Below are 17,755 nucleotides of genomic sequence, written 5' to 3' on the forward strand. Positions count from 1 at the left end.
GATGTCCCCTCAGACGTCTGGGAACTCAGTGTGCACTGACAGCAGGCACTGAACAAGGATCCTGGCTTTCGCCTACTGACCACCTTTCCGTGAGTCAGACTGAGCTGGAAAAGTTACTCCAGACCCAGAAAGAAATACAAGAGATGATGACAATTTTGATGACTCGTCTGGCGAACCCCCAGACAGAAGAAGTCTTGTCACAAAAGGTTCTGGAGATCTCTAACTGCCCCACAAAACCAGTGCAGAGAATCTGTTTAAATGTGGTGGAGTAGGACATCTCAGGCGAGTGTGCCCAAGTCCAGTAGCTGAGACAAAGTTCAAGCAGCCGGTGGAAAACTTCAGAGGGCCCCAGTGAAGGAGTCGACTGGGCGCCTGGTTGCTGTAATTAAATTCACACCGACTCCCACGCCTCAAAACTCAGGGGGTGCAGATAAGCAATGCCGAAAGAGACCCCCAAAACCTAGGGTGAAAGTACAGGCCACCAAGCTGGCTAAAGGCACCACATTCAGTGGGATACCCCCCAAGCTGGTGGGACCTTCCCCGATTGTCCCCATTCAAGTTGAGTGGATCTATACAAAGGCACTGCTGGATACTGCAGCCCAAGTGACTTTATTGTACAAGGACTTCTACGACTGACATCTCAAGCACCTGCCACTACAGAAGTTGGAGGAACTGGAAATATGAGGGTTAGGCACTCAGAACTTTCCATATGATGGCTACCTGTCGGTCAGACTCACGTTTGACCCAAGTACAGCAGGAGAGGTTGAGACGTTTGACACCTTGGTCGTAGTGTCCCCTCGCCCCCCGGGGGCTGAAAAAAGTTCCCTTATAATTGGAAAAAATACAGACTTGGAGAGAAGGCTTCTCACACCGCTAGTACTCCAGAAGGTACCCCCCCTTACTAATATACATCCGATGTTGGTGCAGACATAACGAGATCTAAAGCAGGAAGAGGAGACTCCTGAAGAGGTGGGGAAAATCTGGCTCTTGGATAGGGGAAAGAAATGGATCCAGCCCGGTGAAGTAGCCTGCCTGAGAGCTCTTGTCAAGTTGATTTGGAAGAAGCCAGGTCCTTTTGTTGTCCTTGAGGATACAAGTCAGGAAGACAAGAAGGGTTTAGAACTTATCCCAGAAGTGTTGCCCACCAGGACATTGAAGAGGACTCATGGGAGGGTTTCAGTCACTGTCCATAACGTAGAAGCTGTGCCACTGAGGGTGCCATCCATATTACTGTTGAGGCAGGTTAGTCCAGCAACCCCAGTCTCGGCATGTAGCCAGAAGGAAGGATTAGCAGCAGAGATCCCTCAAGAAGAGTTCTGTCTCAAGAACACGCCACTTACCCCTGCCTGGAAGGAAAGAGCTAAGACTCAACTTTTAAAATGGAGGGACGCTTTCTCAAAAAGCGAGTTTGATGTGGGATTAGCCAAGAATGACACCCATCGGATTCGACTAGAAGGGGACAAGCCTTTCACAGAAAGGGTCAGGTGAAACACATTGGAAGATCTGGAAGATCTGAAAGAGCAATTGGCTGAACTCAAGAGAACGGGTATTATCCGAAAGTCCAGGAGTCCTTATGCCTCCCCAATAGTAGTGGTGAGAAAGAAGAAAGGATCTCTATGCCTATGCATTGATTATAGGACCCTGAACCGGAGGACCATTCCTGACCAGTACACCACTCCTCGGATAGAGGATGCTCTACAGAGCCTATCGGGAGCAAAGTGGTTCAGTGTGCTGGATTTGAAAAGTGGATATTATTAGATTCCCATGTGCCCCGAAGATCGAGAGTAGACTGCTTTCATCACCCCAGTGGGGTTTGTTTAGTTCAACCAGATGCCACAAGGACTGTCTGGGGCCCCAGGAACTTTCCAGAGATTGATGGAAAAAACAGTGGGTGACGTGAACCTAATAGAAGTACTGGTCTACCTGGATGACATAATAGTGTTTGGAAGAACGTTGGAAGAACATGAAGAACGCCTGGAAAAGGTCCTGAAGAAACTTCATGAGGAAGGCCTGAAGCTCTCTATGGAGAAATGCCAGTTCTACCAGCCCTCAGTGAATTACCTGGGACACATTGTGTCTGATGAGGGAGTAGCGACTGGTCCCAAAAAGTAAGAAGCTGTCACTTCTTGGCCCAGGCCCACCAACGTAACTGACCTCAGGTCATATTTGGGGTTTTGTTCATACTATAGAAGGTTTGTGGAAGGGTTCGCAAAAATAGCCCACCCACTCACTGAGCTTCTAAAGAATCAAGAAGAGGTTAGTGAAAACCAAGATCAGTCGGGAAAGCCAAAAGAAGGTCCCAGAAAGAAAAAAGAATCCATCCAGGATCAGTGGACTCCAGAATGTGAACAAGCCTTCAGACAGCTGAAATGGAGCCTTACCACTGCTCCGGTCATGGCCTATGCCGACCCTACCAAGCCTTACAAGCTGCACGTGGATGCCAGTCGAGACGGGCTGGGAGGAGTGCTCTACCAAGAGCATGAAGGGCACCTGCGACCCATTGCTTATGTGAGCAGAAGTTTTATTCCTGCTGAAAGGAACTATCCGACTCACAAGCTTGAATTTCAGGCTCTGAAGTGGGCAGTGGTAGACAAGCTGAAGGACCACCTGTACGGGGCTGAGTTCGTAGTGAACATCGACAAGAACCGTCTCACTTACTTGCTTACCACTGCGAAGCTGGAAGCCACTGGTCACAGGTGGCTAGCCGCTCTTTAGGCATTTACCTTTAGCCTGAAGTGTAGACCAGGAGTTGGTAACCGAGATGCGGATGCTCTGTCCAGAAGGCCCCATGACCCCCAGGATACCTCAGAAGACTGGACTCAGCTTACCCCAGAAGGGGTAAGAGTCCTGTGTGAAGGGAAAAGTCAATATGGAAAAGGTGGGGCCAGAGCTGAACAAATAGGAGTGTCCTCAGTGGGAGTCCCCAGGTGCTATTGCAATGTTTCCCAGGTTGTGCAAGAAGGTCTTCCCAAGCTATCCAGGAAGGATCTCAGGAGAGATCAAGAGGAAGACCCATTGTGCGGAATGGTGCTGAAGGCATTGGAACACCAACAGCCTGAGGTATTGCAGAAGAGGCCCAGTAAGGAAGCCCGACTGTTGTTGAAGGAATGGGATCGGTTGCAATTGCAACAGGGGGTGGTCTACCGAAGGGGCCCCTCCGATGATCCAGAAGAGAAGTGGCAGCTGTTCTTGCTGAAAAAGTACAGAGAGAGGGTACTGATTGCCCTACACGACCACCATGGCTATTTGGGAGCCGAAAGGACCCTTCAATTAGTGAAGGACAGATTCTACTGGCCCTACATGAGGAAAGAAGTGGAGAATTACTGTCATTCCTGCCTCAGGTGCATACAACGGAAGACATTGCTTCAGAGGGCCCAATGGACCTGGTTTGCATAGACTTTCTCTGTTTGGAATCTGACCTAAGTGGGCAAGGGGACATCTTAGTGATAACAGATCACTTCACCCGCTATGCCCAGGCATTTCCTACTAGAGACCAGCAAGCAACCAGTGGCAAAGACTCTCGTTGAAAAATTATTCGTCCATTATGGCTTACCTCAAAGGATACATTGGAACCAAGGGAGAGACTTCAAGAGTAGGTTGATTAAAAGACTGCTGGATTTGCTTGGCATACAGAAGTCCAGGACTACTCCTTATCACCCTCAAGGGAACCCTCAGCCAGAAAGGTTCAGCAGGACCCTCTTGAATATGTTGGGGACATTAACTGTGGAGCAGAAACCCCACTGGAGTAGACACATCACGGCACTGGTCCATGCCTACAATAGCACCAACAATCATGCCACTGGGTATTCACCCTACTGACTAATGTTTGGTCGTGAAGCCTGATTACCAGTGGATCTGGCTTTTGGAACCTCCTTGAATCACACATCAGAGACTTCCCATAGAGGATATGTGGATAGGCTGAGGAGGAACTTGAAAATTGCTTACAAGCAGGCCCAAGCCACATCAAGCTCCAGGGAGAACAGGAACAAGAGGAACTTTGATCTGAAAGTGAGAGTCCAAGATCTTCAGCCTGGTGACTGGCTTTTGCTAAGGAATCTAGGCATCCCAGGCAAGAATAAGCTGGCTGATCGCTGGAGATGGCAGCCTTAGGTTGTGTTTAGGAAACTTCCAGGGCTCCCAGTGTATGAAATCAAGCCAGAAGGAAACACTGAACCAGTGAAGACTTGGCACAAGAATCATCTCTTGCCTCTCACTAAGGCATGTTAGGATAAGTACAGAGGAGGAACCTTCATCCGCATCCACCGATGTGAGTAGGCCAACAACCAGATCTCAGCCTGTGCCTTCTGCAGAGGAAAATAAGGAAGTAGAGATGAGTTGGCTGTGGCCTACAGAAACTTTAGAAGCAGATGCTGATGACTTTTCAGAAGTGGAAGAAGATAATGGTGGGACTCTCGGAGCAGAGGCCCCAGAATTTGTACCAGCAACTTATTCTACAGAATAACTCAGTACTCTTAACCGCTCCCCACCTGCAGACACTGAGAAAGGGGTTGAAGATACTTGCCAGAAAGAAATGGATACCCCGAAAGTGCAAAGATCAAAGAGAGACATTCGGCCGCCTCGCAGACTGACCTATGATACATTGAGCGGATGCTCTAAAGCCTCCCAGTTTGTTAGCAAAAGAAACCCTGAACTGTCTGGTCCCTCTACTACTGATTCAGTAGGGGACAGCCCCACCTCACCCCTTTGCACATCAGTACCAGATATGGTAGTATCAGCTGTGAGTGCACAGGATAGCTCCTCACCATATGATAACAGGTGGGAAGCTCCTCTGTCCGTATTATATGACCGTATAGACGCTAAGATACAGGCTAGAGTCAGCCATTTGAGCCTCTTTGAGGACCAAAGAGTTAAAGCAGGGGGAGTGTGTAGCACTGACATCCTTGCCTATTGATGTAGTTATATATGCATAATGTAAGGTTTATGGGCATTACTGTGGTTTCATACCAGAGCCATCTAGTGCTCAAATATGGGTAACGCACCTGTTTATTATTACCTCAGAACAACCTAAAGACTTGTACAGGAAGTGACTGTTTGTTTGGATTCTGAAGGTTGACCTTGTTACCCGGGAGTCCGTGTGACCTACCCATGAACACTCTTTTATGCAGTGCATGCTGGGTAGGGGATAAAAGGAACCGGAGCGGCCATTTTAGGTCTCTTGGGACCACGCTGCCTGCCTGTGCGGATCTGTGGCCGACAACCATCACAGAGGCGAGCCTGTTTGTTTGTGAGGTGACCTGACGGAGCCTGAAAGATGGTGGCCAGATTGAGAAGGTCCGGAGACGCTCAACGGAGAATCGGATTGATTCAGTGAAGCGATACAGAGCCCCTGGCCCAGCTGACGGACAGGCAAGCTACAGTAACCAAACCAAAGTGATCACGCAGAACTCTGATCCAGTTGGTGAGCGGGTTACGGCCCACCGTTTGTTAACCTATGCATGCAGCTAGTCTCACAGACAGGCCTCACTGGAACCTGTAGTTCCACGGAGGCATAGCAAAGCAACTGACACTGATCAGGCTTGAGGCCTATCTACCTTGGCGCCTCAAGCATTGTAAATAAATTACTGGAGTTGCACCAGGAGCATTTTCAGCTTAATCCTCCATGAACTTTGGATTACAAATACAAAGGAATGACTTTAGGTAGCGAAGAAAAGAAGACCCCGGATAAAGTACTTTAAGTGAGGCCTCACATATAGCTTTTCAAGCAGTGGGTGCTCCCAGGTTAATATAAATATATAAATACATATTTTATATTGTTTTATATTGAAATATATTGTGCTGTCTTTCTACATTGGGATGAAAGCACAATCTCTGTAATCACCTGTTTAAATATTTTGCAGTAAAGATATTTCTGGTTAAGTATCCAGTTGTGTGGTGTACTGTTTTTTCCCCACCAGGTGGAGCCAGTGGATCCTGAGGGTATAATACAGGTACTTTGCATTGACTTATATTGTACTGTATTACATTGCACTACAGCTGTGCCAAGGGGATTGAGTCAAGTGAGTAGGGTCTCTTGGTAGAGTGCAGCCCCAATTCAAACCAGCAGCTCCTTCGGGGGTCAGTGCTACATACCCGAACCCAAGAAAGCATCTTTTGCAATGGTGCAAAATCACCACATTCCTGTGTGCCTCCCGGGGATGGGAGTGCTCGAGCTCTGCCCAGGCTTGCACGGTCCCAGCGGCTACTGAATAAGCGTGTGGCCACAGATGTATGGGACTACCTAAAGGTGCCTAAAACATTCCGGAAGAAAGTATGTTCCCCTGATATGTACGAGCGGTTCACTGGATGTGTCAAGCATTGGGGCTTTGGGAGACATATCTACTCAGACAAAGTTGTCATTTGCCGGCAGGGAAGGGACAATGTTGTTTACTTCATTACTACAGCAGACACTCAAGGGAAAACATTGACTTTGCTGACCCAAGATTCTATTGGTAGAATAACTATAAGAACTGTTTTTTCTTGGCTCAAAAGAGTTAATTTTTTCTGGAAATACAAGGACTGTGGGAATAGCTAGATAGGGTTAGGTTTCCTAAAAAAGCTCCTTGTCAAGGTCATCCATGGACCACAGCATTTGTTTTAAAGATTCTTGGATAATGGTTCTGCACAAAAACGTTTAGTCTCTTGCAAGCTAGCATGTAAATTTTCAGCGATAAGAAGAGAGAGTCTCATTGTCTATGGGAATGGGACTCTGTCTTCTAGAAATGTAGTAATAGCATGTGTTTTGTTGTTTTGTGTGTTTTTCTTTTTCCTTCCAGGAGTCACCAAGAGCACCTATCAAGCTGCCGGAGAGTGGGTGGTGTAGAGAGACAGGAATTGGGTTGTGTAATATGTGACCTACTTGTGTAAATCGTTAATATTACATTGTTCAATGTTTCTTTTGTGTGTTTCCATTTCCCATTCCAACCTTAAAGTTCAGTTACTTAATTTTTCTAGGACTGAAAGTGTTTTTCTTTCCCAGACGATGACATTGTCTAAATGGGAGGGGAGAGTATGTAGCGCCGGCTCCTGACGAGCATGCGCTATATGTTTTTGAAAATTAATATTCCTGAAACCACAGTTGGGTTGTAGGGCTAATTTTGACAAATTATGCTTTCAGTACCGGTCTAGCTGGATTGCACAGAGTTCTCCTTGGCTTCAGGTGTTGCTGTCACCGCCGGCAAGTGGTAGAATGCAGTCTGGCTGGGTGTATTGAGTGCCACATTTTCTCGGAACCAGCCCAGTGGGAGTGTTCTCCTGCTGTGCACTCTGGGAGGTGGTATTTAAGGTATTGACATCACGTGCTTCAGGGTTCCGGTCCAGAAGATCTTTTCTGTCTGTTTGGTCCTGGTCCTCCTGACCAGCCCCCATGGCCCTCCTGGCCTGGGGTGCGGATCCATGCAATTCCAACTCAGGGCTGGATGGCCCGAGGCAAAGTAACTGCAGGGACAGGCATGACTGGATATCGAGGCCTGAGGTTTCGAAGGTGGTCCGGTGCAAATGGAGAAGCATTCAGGGGAGGACTCTTGAGGAGGAGGCCATACATAAGGCTGGTTTCTCCGAAGGAGCCTGGATGCTCAGTTGAAGGACACTTCATGGACTCACACTCATACGATATCGCCGGACCGGCTGAGAGATACTGGTACCATATGATAGTTCTCTAAATTTGTCTATGACCCTCGGTTATGTTCAAGTCTGTGGCAGAGACCTTTCTCAAGTAATTCACGTTTAAGTCTGTGGCAGAGACTTTTCTCAAGTAATTCACGTTCAAGCCTGTGGCAGAGACTTTTCTCAAGTAGTTCACATCCAAGTCTGTGGCAGAGACTTTGCTTTACTTAGCACCCTACCGGCTGCTAGGCCTTGTGAGAGCAGGTCTATCCGGAGGTTGTGAGAATCCAGCTGTGAAACGGTTATTCTCTGGATTTCTTCTATAAGAGACTTTCTATTTTTGCAGACCAAAAGTACCTGAACTTTCTGCTAAACCCTCTACCCTTCATTAAGAGACTGTTTTATCTTTTAAATAAATAACCCAAAAGAGGATCTAGTGTCAGTTTCTGCATTTCTTTGGGCCATCTACCATGGGAAACCCTAGACGGAGACGAGGTCAAGAAGGTAACGGTAAGCCCAATAAAACCAGCAGCTCCTTTGGGGGTCAGTGCTACATAAAGGACTTTCTTCTTCGCTCACCTCTCTGAAAAAAGATCCCCCAAACTAACAGAGGGATCATTGGTTTGAACCAAGGAAAGTCTGGTGCTACCAGCAGCAGCTTTTGATAACAGCCTGTATTAAACTTTGAAAAAGGCTTTTTCTGCATTGGAACTCCATTGAATGTAGCATTATTCTCTCTGTGCAAAACCATTATACAGAACAGGTAAGTGTGACACATTTGTTTTATGCTTGTATTTGTTTTGTTTTTTGTTTTAAGAAAGCTTTAAATCACTGCATGATGTTGCACAGCCCTATTACTACCACCACCTTACCTTATAAGATGCAACAGCCATGACATTGCCCTGTACTCCAAGGGGCAGTTATTTTCAATATATAAACTGAATATACAAATATACAAATATAAAATGCCATTTTAAAAAATTGTGCACTATATAAAAATAAAATTAAGTGAAATTGACCAAAACTATTGCAATTTCTCTTTAAATAGAGATAGCCCCATTTAACTGACAGCTTATTTTCAGTGGTTTTATTTTTTCTATAGGAAATAGTCAACCTGTGTGTTAAATCTGTGATCTGAATCCAAAGGTTAATAACGTTATATCATACCTAAACACTTGAAAAACAAACACAACATATGTAAATAGGCTTAACGATGCATGGTTATTAAGTAAGGACCCTTGATCTGTCTTTAGTGCCAATATACTTGATGAATAAATGCTCTGATTTGTTGGCAGGCTTTCCCAAATGACAATTAATTATAGTAGGTAAGGTTTAATTAATGTTTTGTATCATGGATTAGCTGTCGAACATCACAAGAAATTGATCAGACCTTGAATTTACTGTAAATTTTATATATTTCATTTTACAGATTTTAAATAGGACAGGATGTTGATGGCTATTATTTTGGAGTCATTGGCTTTATTATTTTTCTGTTATTCTCCCTCACTACTGCCTTGGGCCTGCACACTGCAAATAATTATTCAATATTCCCATTTTTAAATTGTTTGTTATTCTTTAGTACAAATGTGTATGTGTTCTTTTTAGAACAAAAAGACATGACAAAGAAAACATGGGCTTTTATAGCACAGCAGGGTAGAGAAGGAAAGGCAGGGGACATGGAATCACTTGCCATAATGAGATAGTATACATCAGCATATTTGCAAATTATGGCAAACTTAAGTTTGAGTTTGCCCTATGCAATGTTCACAGCTCTGAGCTCTCTGCTTTCACTGCTCCCTTCTTTTTTCTTTTGCCCCGGTCTCTTCCTTCTTCGATCATTGCGCAGCTAGTGATTATGCAGCTCCTGTGTTACATGCAATTGAGCTGCATTATCATGATACCTGGCTCCAATCCCTGCATTTTATAGTCAGAGTTATGCCGCGTACACTCGATCAGACTTTCGGGGAGAAGAGGTCCGACAGTCTTTTTGCAGTGGAGGTCCAATGGACTTCCAAACGAACCGACTTGCCCACACACGATCACTCCAAAAGTCCACCCGTTTCGAACACGGTGACGTACAGCACGTAAGACGGGACTATAAAAAGGAAGTTCAAGCCCCGATACGCCACCCTTTGGGCTTCTTCTACTAATCTCGTGTTTATCTCTTGTTAGTAGAAGTTTTGTTACTGACGATCCGTGCTTTTCAGACTTCAGCTTATTTTGATCATTTTTTCTGAGGGTCAGTTTGTGCTTGTGGGTTTGTATCTGGTTTTCAGTGTGTGTTGGTCAGTTCATACCTGTATATCAGGGCGTTCTGGTCCACTCATTCCTGTTCTCCAAGTCGCTCTTCACAGACCTTGCTGTTCTTCAGTGCATCGTTTAAGTATGTTTATTTGACCAGCCAACCGTTTCGAATCCATGATGCGTGGAAGTACTCATTCTCAAGTTCGTGCTGTGTGGGGGCTTGGTGTTGGGGTTAATACTTTGATCTGAGCCCAGTCCATGAACAGGATGAGGAGGAGTTCATGGACAAAGAATTGGCTGCACCAGCCTGACCAATTCTCGCATATGCCTTTGCTTTGTGAGATCCGTGAGAATAATCCTGAGGATTTCAGGAATTATATCAGGATGACAGACCCCGTTTTTCCCTGTCTGCTGGCTTTGCTGACCCCTTATGTCAGCAGGCAGGATACCTGCATGCAACAAGCCATCACTCCAGAGCAGAGGCTAGTTGTCACATTGCGGTACTTGGCGAGTTGGAGAAGCCTTCAGGACCTCAAGCTTACGACAGGCATCTCCCCCCAGGCTCTGGGGATCATTATCCCAGAGACCTGTTCTGCCATTATTCAGGTCCTGCAGAAGGACTATATTAAGGTAAGTTTTATCCTTTAACATTACATTAAATGTATTTAATGTTTGCTAATGTCTTGTATTAATTTCATCATTACCTAATTACCATGATTGAATATGCTATGAATGTCCCCTTTATTCTCATGTATGCAGTATTTTTTTTATTAAACTCCTTTTTTGGCCTACATGCATATTTGCCTTCACTAACCTCCCCAGCATGCATTCCTGAGCCCATATACACCTATAGCCTAGTCCATTTAACAATGTATATGGTCAGCTCCATTGTACTGCTTTCCCCAAAATACCCCCTAAAATGTGTCCAAATTTAATGGGTATCCTTAAATTAATTTAGAACCCTCCCCCACCACCTAAATCCAAAAGTAATGTGTGTCCTTAAATGGATTTAGAACCCTCCCCCACCCCCTAAAATCTGTCCAAAAGTAATGCATGTCCTTAAATAAATTTAGAACCCTCCCCCACCCCCTAAAATCTGTCCAAATGTAATGTGTGTCCTTGAATTAATTTAGAACCCTCCCCCACCCCCTAAAATCTGTACAAAAGTAATGTGTGTCCCTAAATTAATTTAGAACCCTCCCCACCCCCTAAAATCTGTCCAAAAGTAATGTGTGTCCTTAAATTCATTTAGATCCCTCCCCAACCCCCTAAAATCTGTCTAAATGTAAGCATGTTCACATTGTGCCACCAACCCATTCGGGGTCTTACTTTTTTAACTACAAGGGGTTTCATAGTGTAGTGTTGATGGAGGTGGTGTCGGCACAATATGAATTTATGTACATGGATGTGGGGAAGAATGGCTGGATGTCGGATGGAGGAGTCTTCGCGCAGACAGAGTTCTGCCAACGTCTCCAGACTGGTGGCCTGGGATTGCCACCTGATGCCGAGAACGTTGAGGGATTCCCCTTTGTATTCATTGCAGATGAAGCCTTCGGTCTGGGCGAGGACCTGATGAGGCCATTCCCCCAAAGGACCCTCAACACGGAGAGGAGGGTTTTTAACTACTGGCTGGGAAGAGCGAGAAGAGTTGTGGAGAATACCTTTGGGATAATGGCCAGCCCATTCCGTCTGTTTCTCACAGCCATCAATATGGCGGACTATAAACGAAATCATATAATCCTGTGATGTTGCATACTTCATTATTTTTTAAGAAAACATTCCCAAACTTATATATCTTCAGTTGGGCCTTAGTGCAGAATCTGTATTCACAGACCTGGACACTGGCTTGGTCCCCCAAACCATGCGGGACAGATATGGAAATTATTTTAATGATGGGGGGGCATTGCAATGCCAGGACATATTTAACCTTTACATTAATAAAACACATTTTTTATGATAAAATCTTGAGTTTTATTTCTTGTTTGCTTTTCTTTTTTTTGAGGTCGGGGGGCCCTGGGACTGTTGTCTGAGTCTTTTCTCCCCTATGAGAATGAAACAAAAGGTATACTTAGCACACTAATATTTGAGTCCAAAAATAGGCGTATGAAACATTGCTTTGAAATGGTGTACAATTGTCTGTTTGGGAAAATATCCAAGTTGAAGACACGATTCAAATTCCCTTTTAACCAAACTGCAATACTTACCTTTTTTGGCCAAGTCTCACAGATGGAGACACCTCAAGTATCCCCTGGTGCCCCTATGTGGGTTACCCTAAAAAAAAATTCTCTGGTGTCCCACACTACACTAGTGCTCCTGAGTCCAGATGTGTAAACAGCTGCTGTGTCCCCTCCTTACATTACACTGAATCAAGTTTTAAAATCATTCTAGTTTCAAAGACATCATCTACACAACAATATCCTAAACTTCTTTTAATAAGACAAATTATCAAGAACAAAATGTAGGTATAACCCTGTACTAGCTAAATACATCATATCTATTGACAAACAAACTATATTTGCAAATATGGTATGTAATGGTAAACGAACGATATTTACGAACGAAAAGCACATTGACACATGGAGAAGCATGCAAGCTCATTAGCATAATAAGAACACACGACAAGTACTTACTTTTTTTAAGCACCTTCTTGATTTTTCGATACTGATCTGGCTCCCTCATTTTAAGGTCAGACCAGCGCTTTCTCAATTGGTCTTTAGACCGTCGCAGCCCTAATTGCTGCTTCAGAGTGGTCGCAACTGGGGACATTATTTGGTCCTCCCGCAAAATTGGGACGGGTGTATGGACCATTTTTGCCATCATAGTCCTCCCTCCTCAAGATGTCCACCATCTCCACCATTTCTTCCAAGGCCATGTTGGTGGCCTTCAATCTCCTCCTGAATCTGGATGTTTGGGGCTCCAGGCTTTCCTCCGTGCTAATTCCTGAGAATGTCTCCGCCATCTTTATCTATGTACTCCCACTGAGCACCGAAGAGAGAAGGGGCGGGGAAAATTTATCATAAAGAACGCCAGGGGCGGGCAAAGCGGGCAACACAGGCAGAGCTTGACACATGCGCAGTGTATATAAAGCTAGTACACCGAATGGAAGTAGTGAGCGTCCTAAACGAAGGCAAGATTTGAACTTGGCCCATCATAGTGGTCTATACTGCTTCAAAGTTGAGGCCTATATTTGGTTGAGATACTGAGAGTTTGGACTGACATTGGTATTTTTGTTTCTTATCTGTGAGTGTGTTGTGTGTGTGTGTGTGTGTGTGTTGTATGTGTGTTGTGTGTGTGTGTGTGTGTGTGTGTGTCCCGATATTGGGATAAGATAATACTGTGAGTTTGGACTGACTTTAGTGTTTTTGTCTTGTGTATTGTCTTTCAGAAAAAATGACTCCCTTTAAAGAGCATGATTTTTTGTCCCATTTTATTGACCTGCAGTGCCTTGCGAAAGTATTCGGCCCCCTTGAACTTTTCAACCTTTTGCCACATTTCAGGCTTCAAACATAAAGATATCAAATTTAAATTTTTTGTGAAGAATCACCAACAAGTGGGACACAATTGTGAAGTGGAACAAAATCTATTGGATTTTTGAAACTTTTTTAACTATTAAAAAAATGAAAAGTGGGACGTGCAAAATTATTCGGCCCCCTTGCGTTAATACTTTGTAGAGCCACCTTTTGCTGCGATTACAGCTGCAAGTCGCTTGGGGTATGTCTCTATCAGTTTTGCACATCGAGAGACTGAAATTCTTGCCCATTCTTCCTTGCAAAACAGCTCGAGCTCAGTGAGGTTGGATGGAGAGCGTTTGTGAACAGCAGTTTTCAGCTCTTTCCACAGATTCTCGATTGGATTCAGGTCTGAACTTGGCCATTCTAACACCTGGATATGTTTATTTGTGAACCATTTCTTTGTAGATTTTGCTGTATGTTTGAGATCATTGTCTTGTTGGAAGATAAATCTCTGTCCCAGTTTCAGGTCTTTTGCAGACTCCAACAGGTTTTCATCCAGAATGGTCCTGTATTTGGCTGCATCCATCTTCCCCTCAATTTTAACCATCTTCCCTGTCCCTGCTGAAGAAAAGCAGGCCCAAACCATGATGCTGCCACCACCATGTTTGACAGTGGGGATGGTGTGTTGAGGATGATGAGCTGTGTTGCTTTTACGCCAAACATATCGTTTTGCATTGTGGGAAAAAAGTTTGATTTTGGTTTCATCTGACCAGAGCACCTTCTTCCACATGTTTGGTGTGTCTCCCAGGTGGCTTGTGGCAAACTTTAGACGAGACTTTTTATGGATATCTTTGAGAAATGGCTTTCTTCTTGCCACTCTTCCATAAAGGCCAGATTGTGCAGTGTACGACTGATTGTTGTCTTATGGACAGACTCTCCCACCTCAGCTGTAGTTCTCTGCAGTTCATCCAGAGTGATCATGGGCCTCTTGGCTGCATCTCTGATCAGTCTTCTCCTTGTCTGAGCTGAAAGTTTAGAGGGACGGCCAGGTCTTGGTAGATTTGCAATGGTCTGATACTCCTTCCATTTCAAAATGATCGCTTGCACAGTGCTCCTTGGGATGTTTAAAGCTTGGGAAATCTTTTTGTATCCAAATCCGGATTTAAACTTCTCCACAACAGTATTACGGACCTGCCTGGTGTGTTCTTGGTCTTCATGATGCTGTCAGCACTTTTAACAGAACCCTGAGACTATCACAGAGCAGGTGCATTTATACAGAGACTTGATTACACACAGGTGGATTCTATTTATCACCATCAGTCATTTAGGACAACATTGGATCATTCAGAGATCCTCGCTGAACTTCTGGAGTGAGTTTGCTACACTGAAAGTAAAGGGGCCGAATAATTGTGCATGCACCACTTTTCAGTTTTTTATTTGCTAAAAAAGTTTAAATTATCCAATAGATTTCGTTCCACTTCACAATTGTGTCCCACTTGTTGGTGATTCTTCACAAAAAATTATATCTTTATGTTTGAAGGCTGAAATGTGGCAAAAGGTTGAACAGTTCAAGGGGGCCGAATACTTTCCTAAGGCACTGTATATTGAGATAACCGAAAGTTATTGGAGGTCAAGCACCCTTTGTATTACAACAAGCAAGTAAGGCAGGCAACACTGGGGACACTTTTGGAGGTTGTCAAGACTCGAGTCCCCCAGGCAGACATTAAGGATGTGGAAAATAAAATCGGGATCTTGCAGAATGTGTACAGGCGGGAACACAATAGGATACAGAATTCCCTCAGATCAGGAGCAGCAGCAATTGAGGTTTATGTCCCCAAGCTGTGGTATTTCCACAAGCTCCGTTTTCTGGATGACCAGACTGAAGCCAAGGAATTGCTTTCCACCCTTCCCTCCACCCTTCCCTCCACCCCAGCAGAGGCTTCCCAGGTAGAACCGGGCCCTTCCATCCTTGAGGAAGTTTATGCGCCCAGCTGGAGCCAGGTATAATATTTTTATGAAATATTGATTGTCCTAATATTAATGATGTTAACTAAAATGTTTGAATTGCTTACAAATTAATGATTTTATCCCAACAATTATGTATACAGATCACTAGACAGTAGTGGCCAAAAATTTTGGTAAAATGTTGGTGAACAGCTAGAAAAATGCTGGGGTCAAAATTATAGCCTTTTCTATTCCTTTAAAATTCAATTTGCAAGTCATGAGCTGAAAATTGTGTGTGATTGATGAAGCAAAAAATACAACTATGTCCCTTTTTTTATACACAGGATGGGCTCAGCCAGGAGAAGGCCATTCCCTGTGGTAGACAGGAGGAGGCCATGACCAGTGGCAGGCAGGAGGTGGCTGGGCCCAGTAGGAGTCTCACAGAATGCCAGGTGCCTCCCCTCCGCCTTCCCAACAAAAGGCCCAGGAAGGTGGGCAGAACAGAGGAGGAATTACTTGCCCTCATTCGAGAAGCCAGCCAGTTCCTCAGTACCCCCCCCATGCTGAAGAGGCCTATGGTATGTATTTGGCCACCAGGTTGGTGGAACTGGAGAAGGGCCAATGCCTCCTCTGTGAGGGTATTTTTGCTGAGGCCCTCCAGAAGGGTTTGAGGGGCCAGCTCACTGCAACCAGACATATTTATAATCAAGCCCCTACTCCTCTGCCTCCTACTCCTGCCACAAGTCCACCACCAGAGGCACAGCCTCCAAGGAAGGCTGCAGAGAAGCGTGGAGGGAAGGCTGCAGGCCAGCGTGGAGTGAAGGCTGCACGGAAGAGTCGAAAGTGATTGCCTGGCTTCAGTCTGGTCTGACAGAAGACGCAGGCTGTTGTAGTACCACAGCCTGGGGACATAGAGGTCATCTGCTGCTGTTCCTGATCTCTAGGAGTCCTGGATCAGATTGTGCTCTCTATTATATGGACTCCTCAAGATCCCAATTTTTTTTCCCACTGACTTGATGTGTACCCTTGGGGACAAAAGGCTTCACAAATTCCAAAAGTATTGTCTTCCTCTTTATTTTGTTAACCTGAATAAATGGATATTTTATTTTCACTAAATAATTTCCTATGTGTTTTTATTCAAAAATGACAGTTTGTTTGTGAGTAGGCAGGTACATGACAAAAAGACTATGGGGGTTATTTACAAAAGGCAAATTCATTTAGCACTACAAATGCAAACTACAAGTGCAAAGCGCACTTGAAATTGCACTGCAAGTGCATTTGGAAGTGCAGTCGCTGTAAATCTGAGGGGAAGATCTGAAATGAGGGGACGCTCTGCTGATTTTATCATCCAATCATTAGCAACCTAAAATGCTGTTTTTTTAGTTTCGTTGCATGTGTCCCTTGGATCCACAGCGACTGCACTTCCAAGTGCTCTTTCAGTGCAATTTCAAGTGCACTTTGCACTTGTAGTGCTAAATGAATTTTCCTTTCGCAAATAACCCCCCTATGTCAAATTAACAAGGGACGCCAACCTCATTAAGGTTCAGAAAAAATACAAGATAATAATGTTATTGTGGTAACTTGAAACTCCCCAAAAAAATATGGAAATCACTAGAATTTTTTTTTTAATTATTGTAAAATATATATTGATGAAATATAAAATACTAAAAGATGAGTCTAAAAAATAATTGTAAACATTATTTATGGAGATTGGGCTTTTAGAAACTAGAATATTAGTCATGAGATGAGGATAAATAAAGAATAAAGAAGTTTGTGAGAACTCTGTGTGAATATGAGCAGCAAAACAACTTCATTCTTATAACTTTCCAATGAAGAAAAGAATGTGCTGTATTAAAAGATCACAGAATTAGCAGTGTGAGGAATGTGCTAGCTTCAATATGAATGCTAGTTTTACCAGACCGAGCGCTTCCGTCTTGTACTTACATGCGTAATTTTTGGTCTGTTGACTAGCACACAGACAAACGGTTTTCATGATAGAAAGTTGAGTCCGTCGGACAGATTTGAAACATGTTTTTTTTCTAGGTCCGTCTGAATTTTGGGAAAAAAAAGTCTGCTGGAGCCCACACACGATCGTAATATCTGGCGGATTCCGTCCGTCAGACCTAGTCTACCGGAATGTCTGATCGTGTGTACGCGGCATTACAGACTACAACCGTATGCTTCCAAGGGCTCCAAAGCCATTTTATAGAGGGCAAATTAATAAGCGTATACTGTATCTCTATTAGAATAATAAAGTAAAACAACATTGAAGCAGACTAAGTAGGTGGTTTACAGAGGGCCATACTTACCATAAAGCACATGTAGATTTGCAAAAGGATAAGAGGATGCAGCATTGAAAACACAGCATTTATACTTTCTATTGCCTTTTCTTTTCCCTTATGTACAAATTCAATACCAAAACTGATTTAAAAGAGGGAAGTATAAAAGTCTATGTGACTTGCAATAGAAAATTGTCTTTTCTGCATTATATTGTTCAATGAGAGCTCTTCATA

The sequence above is a fragment of the Lithobates pipiens genome, unplaced genomic scaffold, assembly GCF_037356315.1.
Source record: "Lithobates pipiens isolate NorthernLeopardFrog02 unplaced genomic scaffold, aLitPip1_a1.2 Scaffold_19, whole genome shotgun sequence".
NCBI classification, from domain to species: domain Eukaryota; kingdom Metazoa; phylum Chordata; class Amphibia; order Anura; family Ranidae; genus Lithobates; species Lithobates pipiens.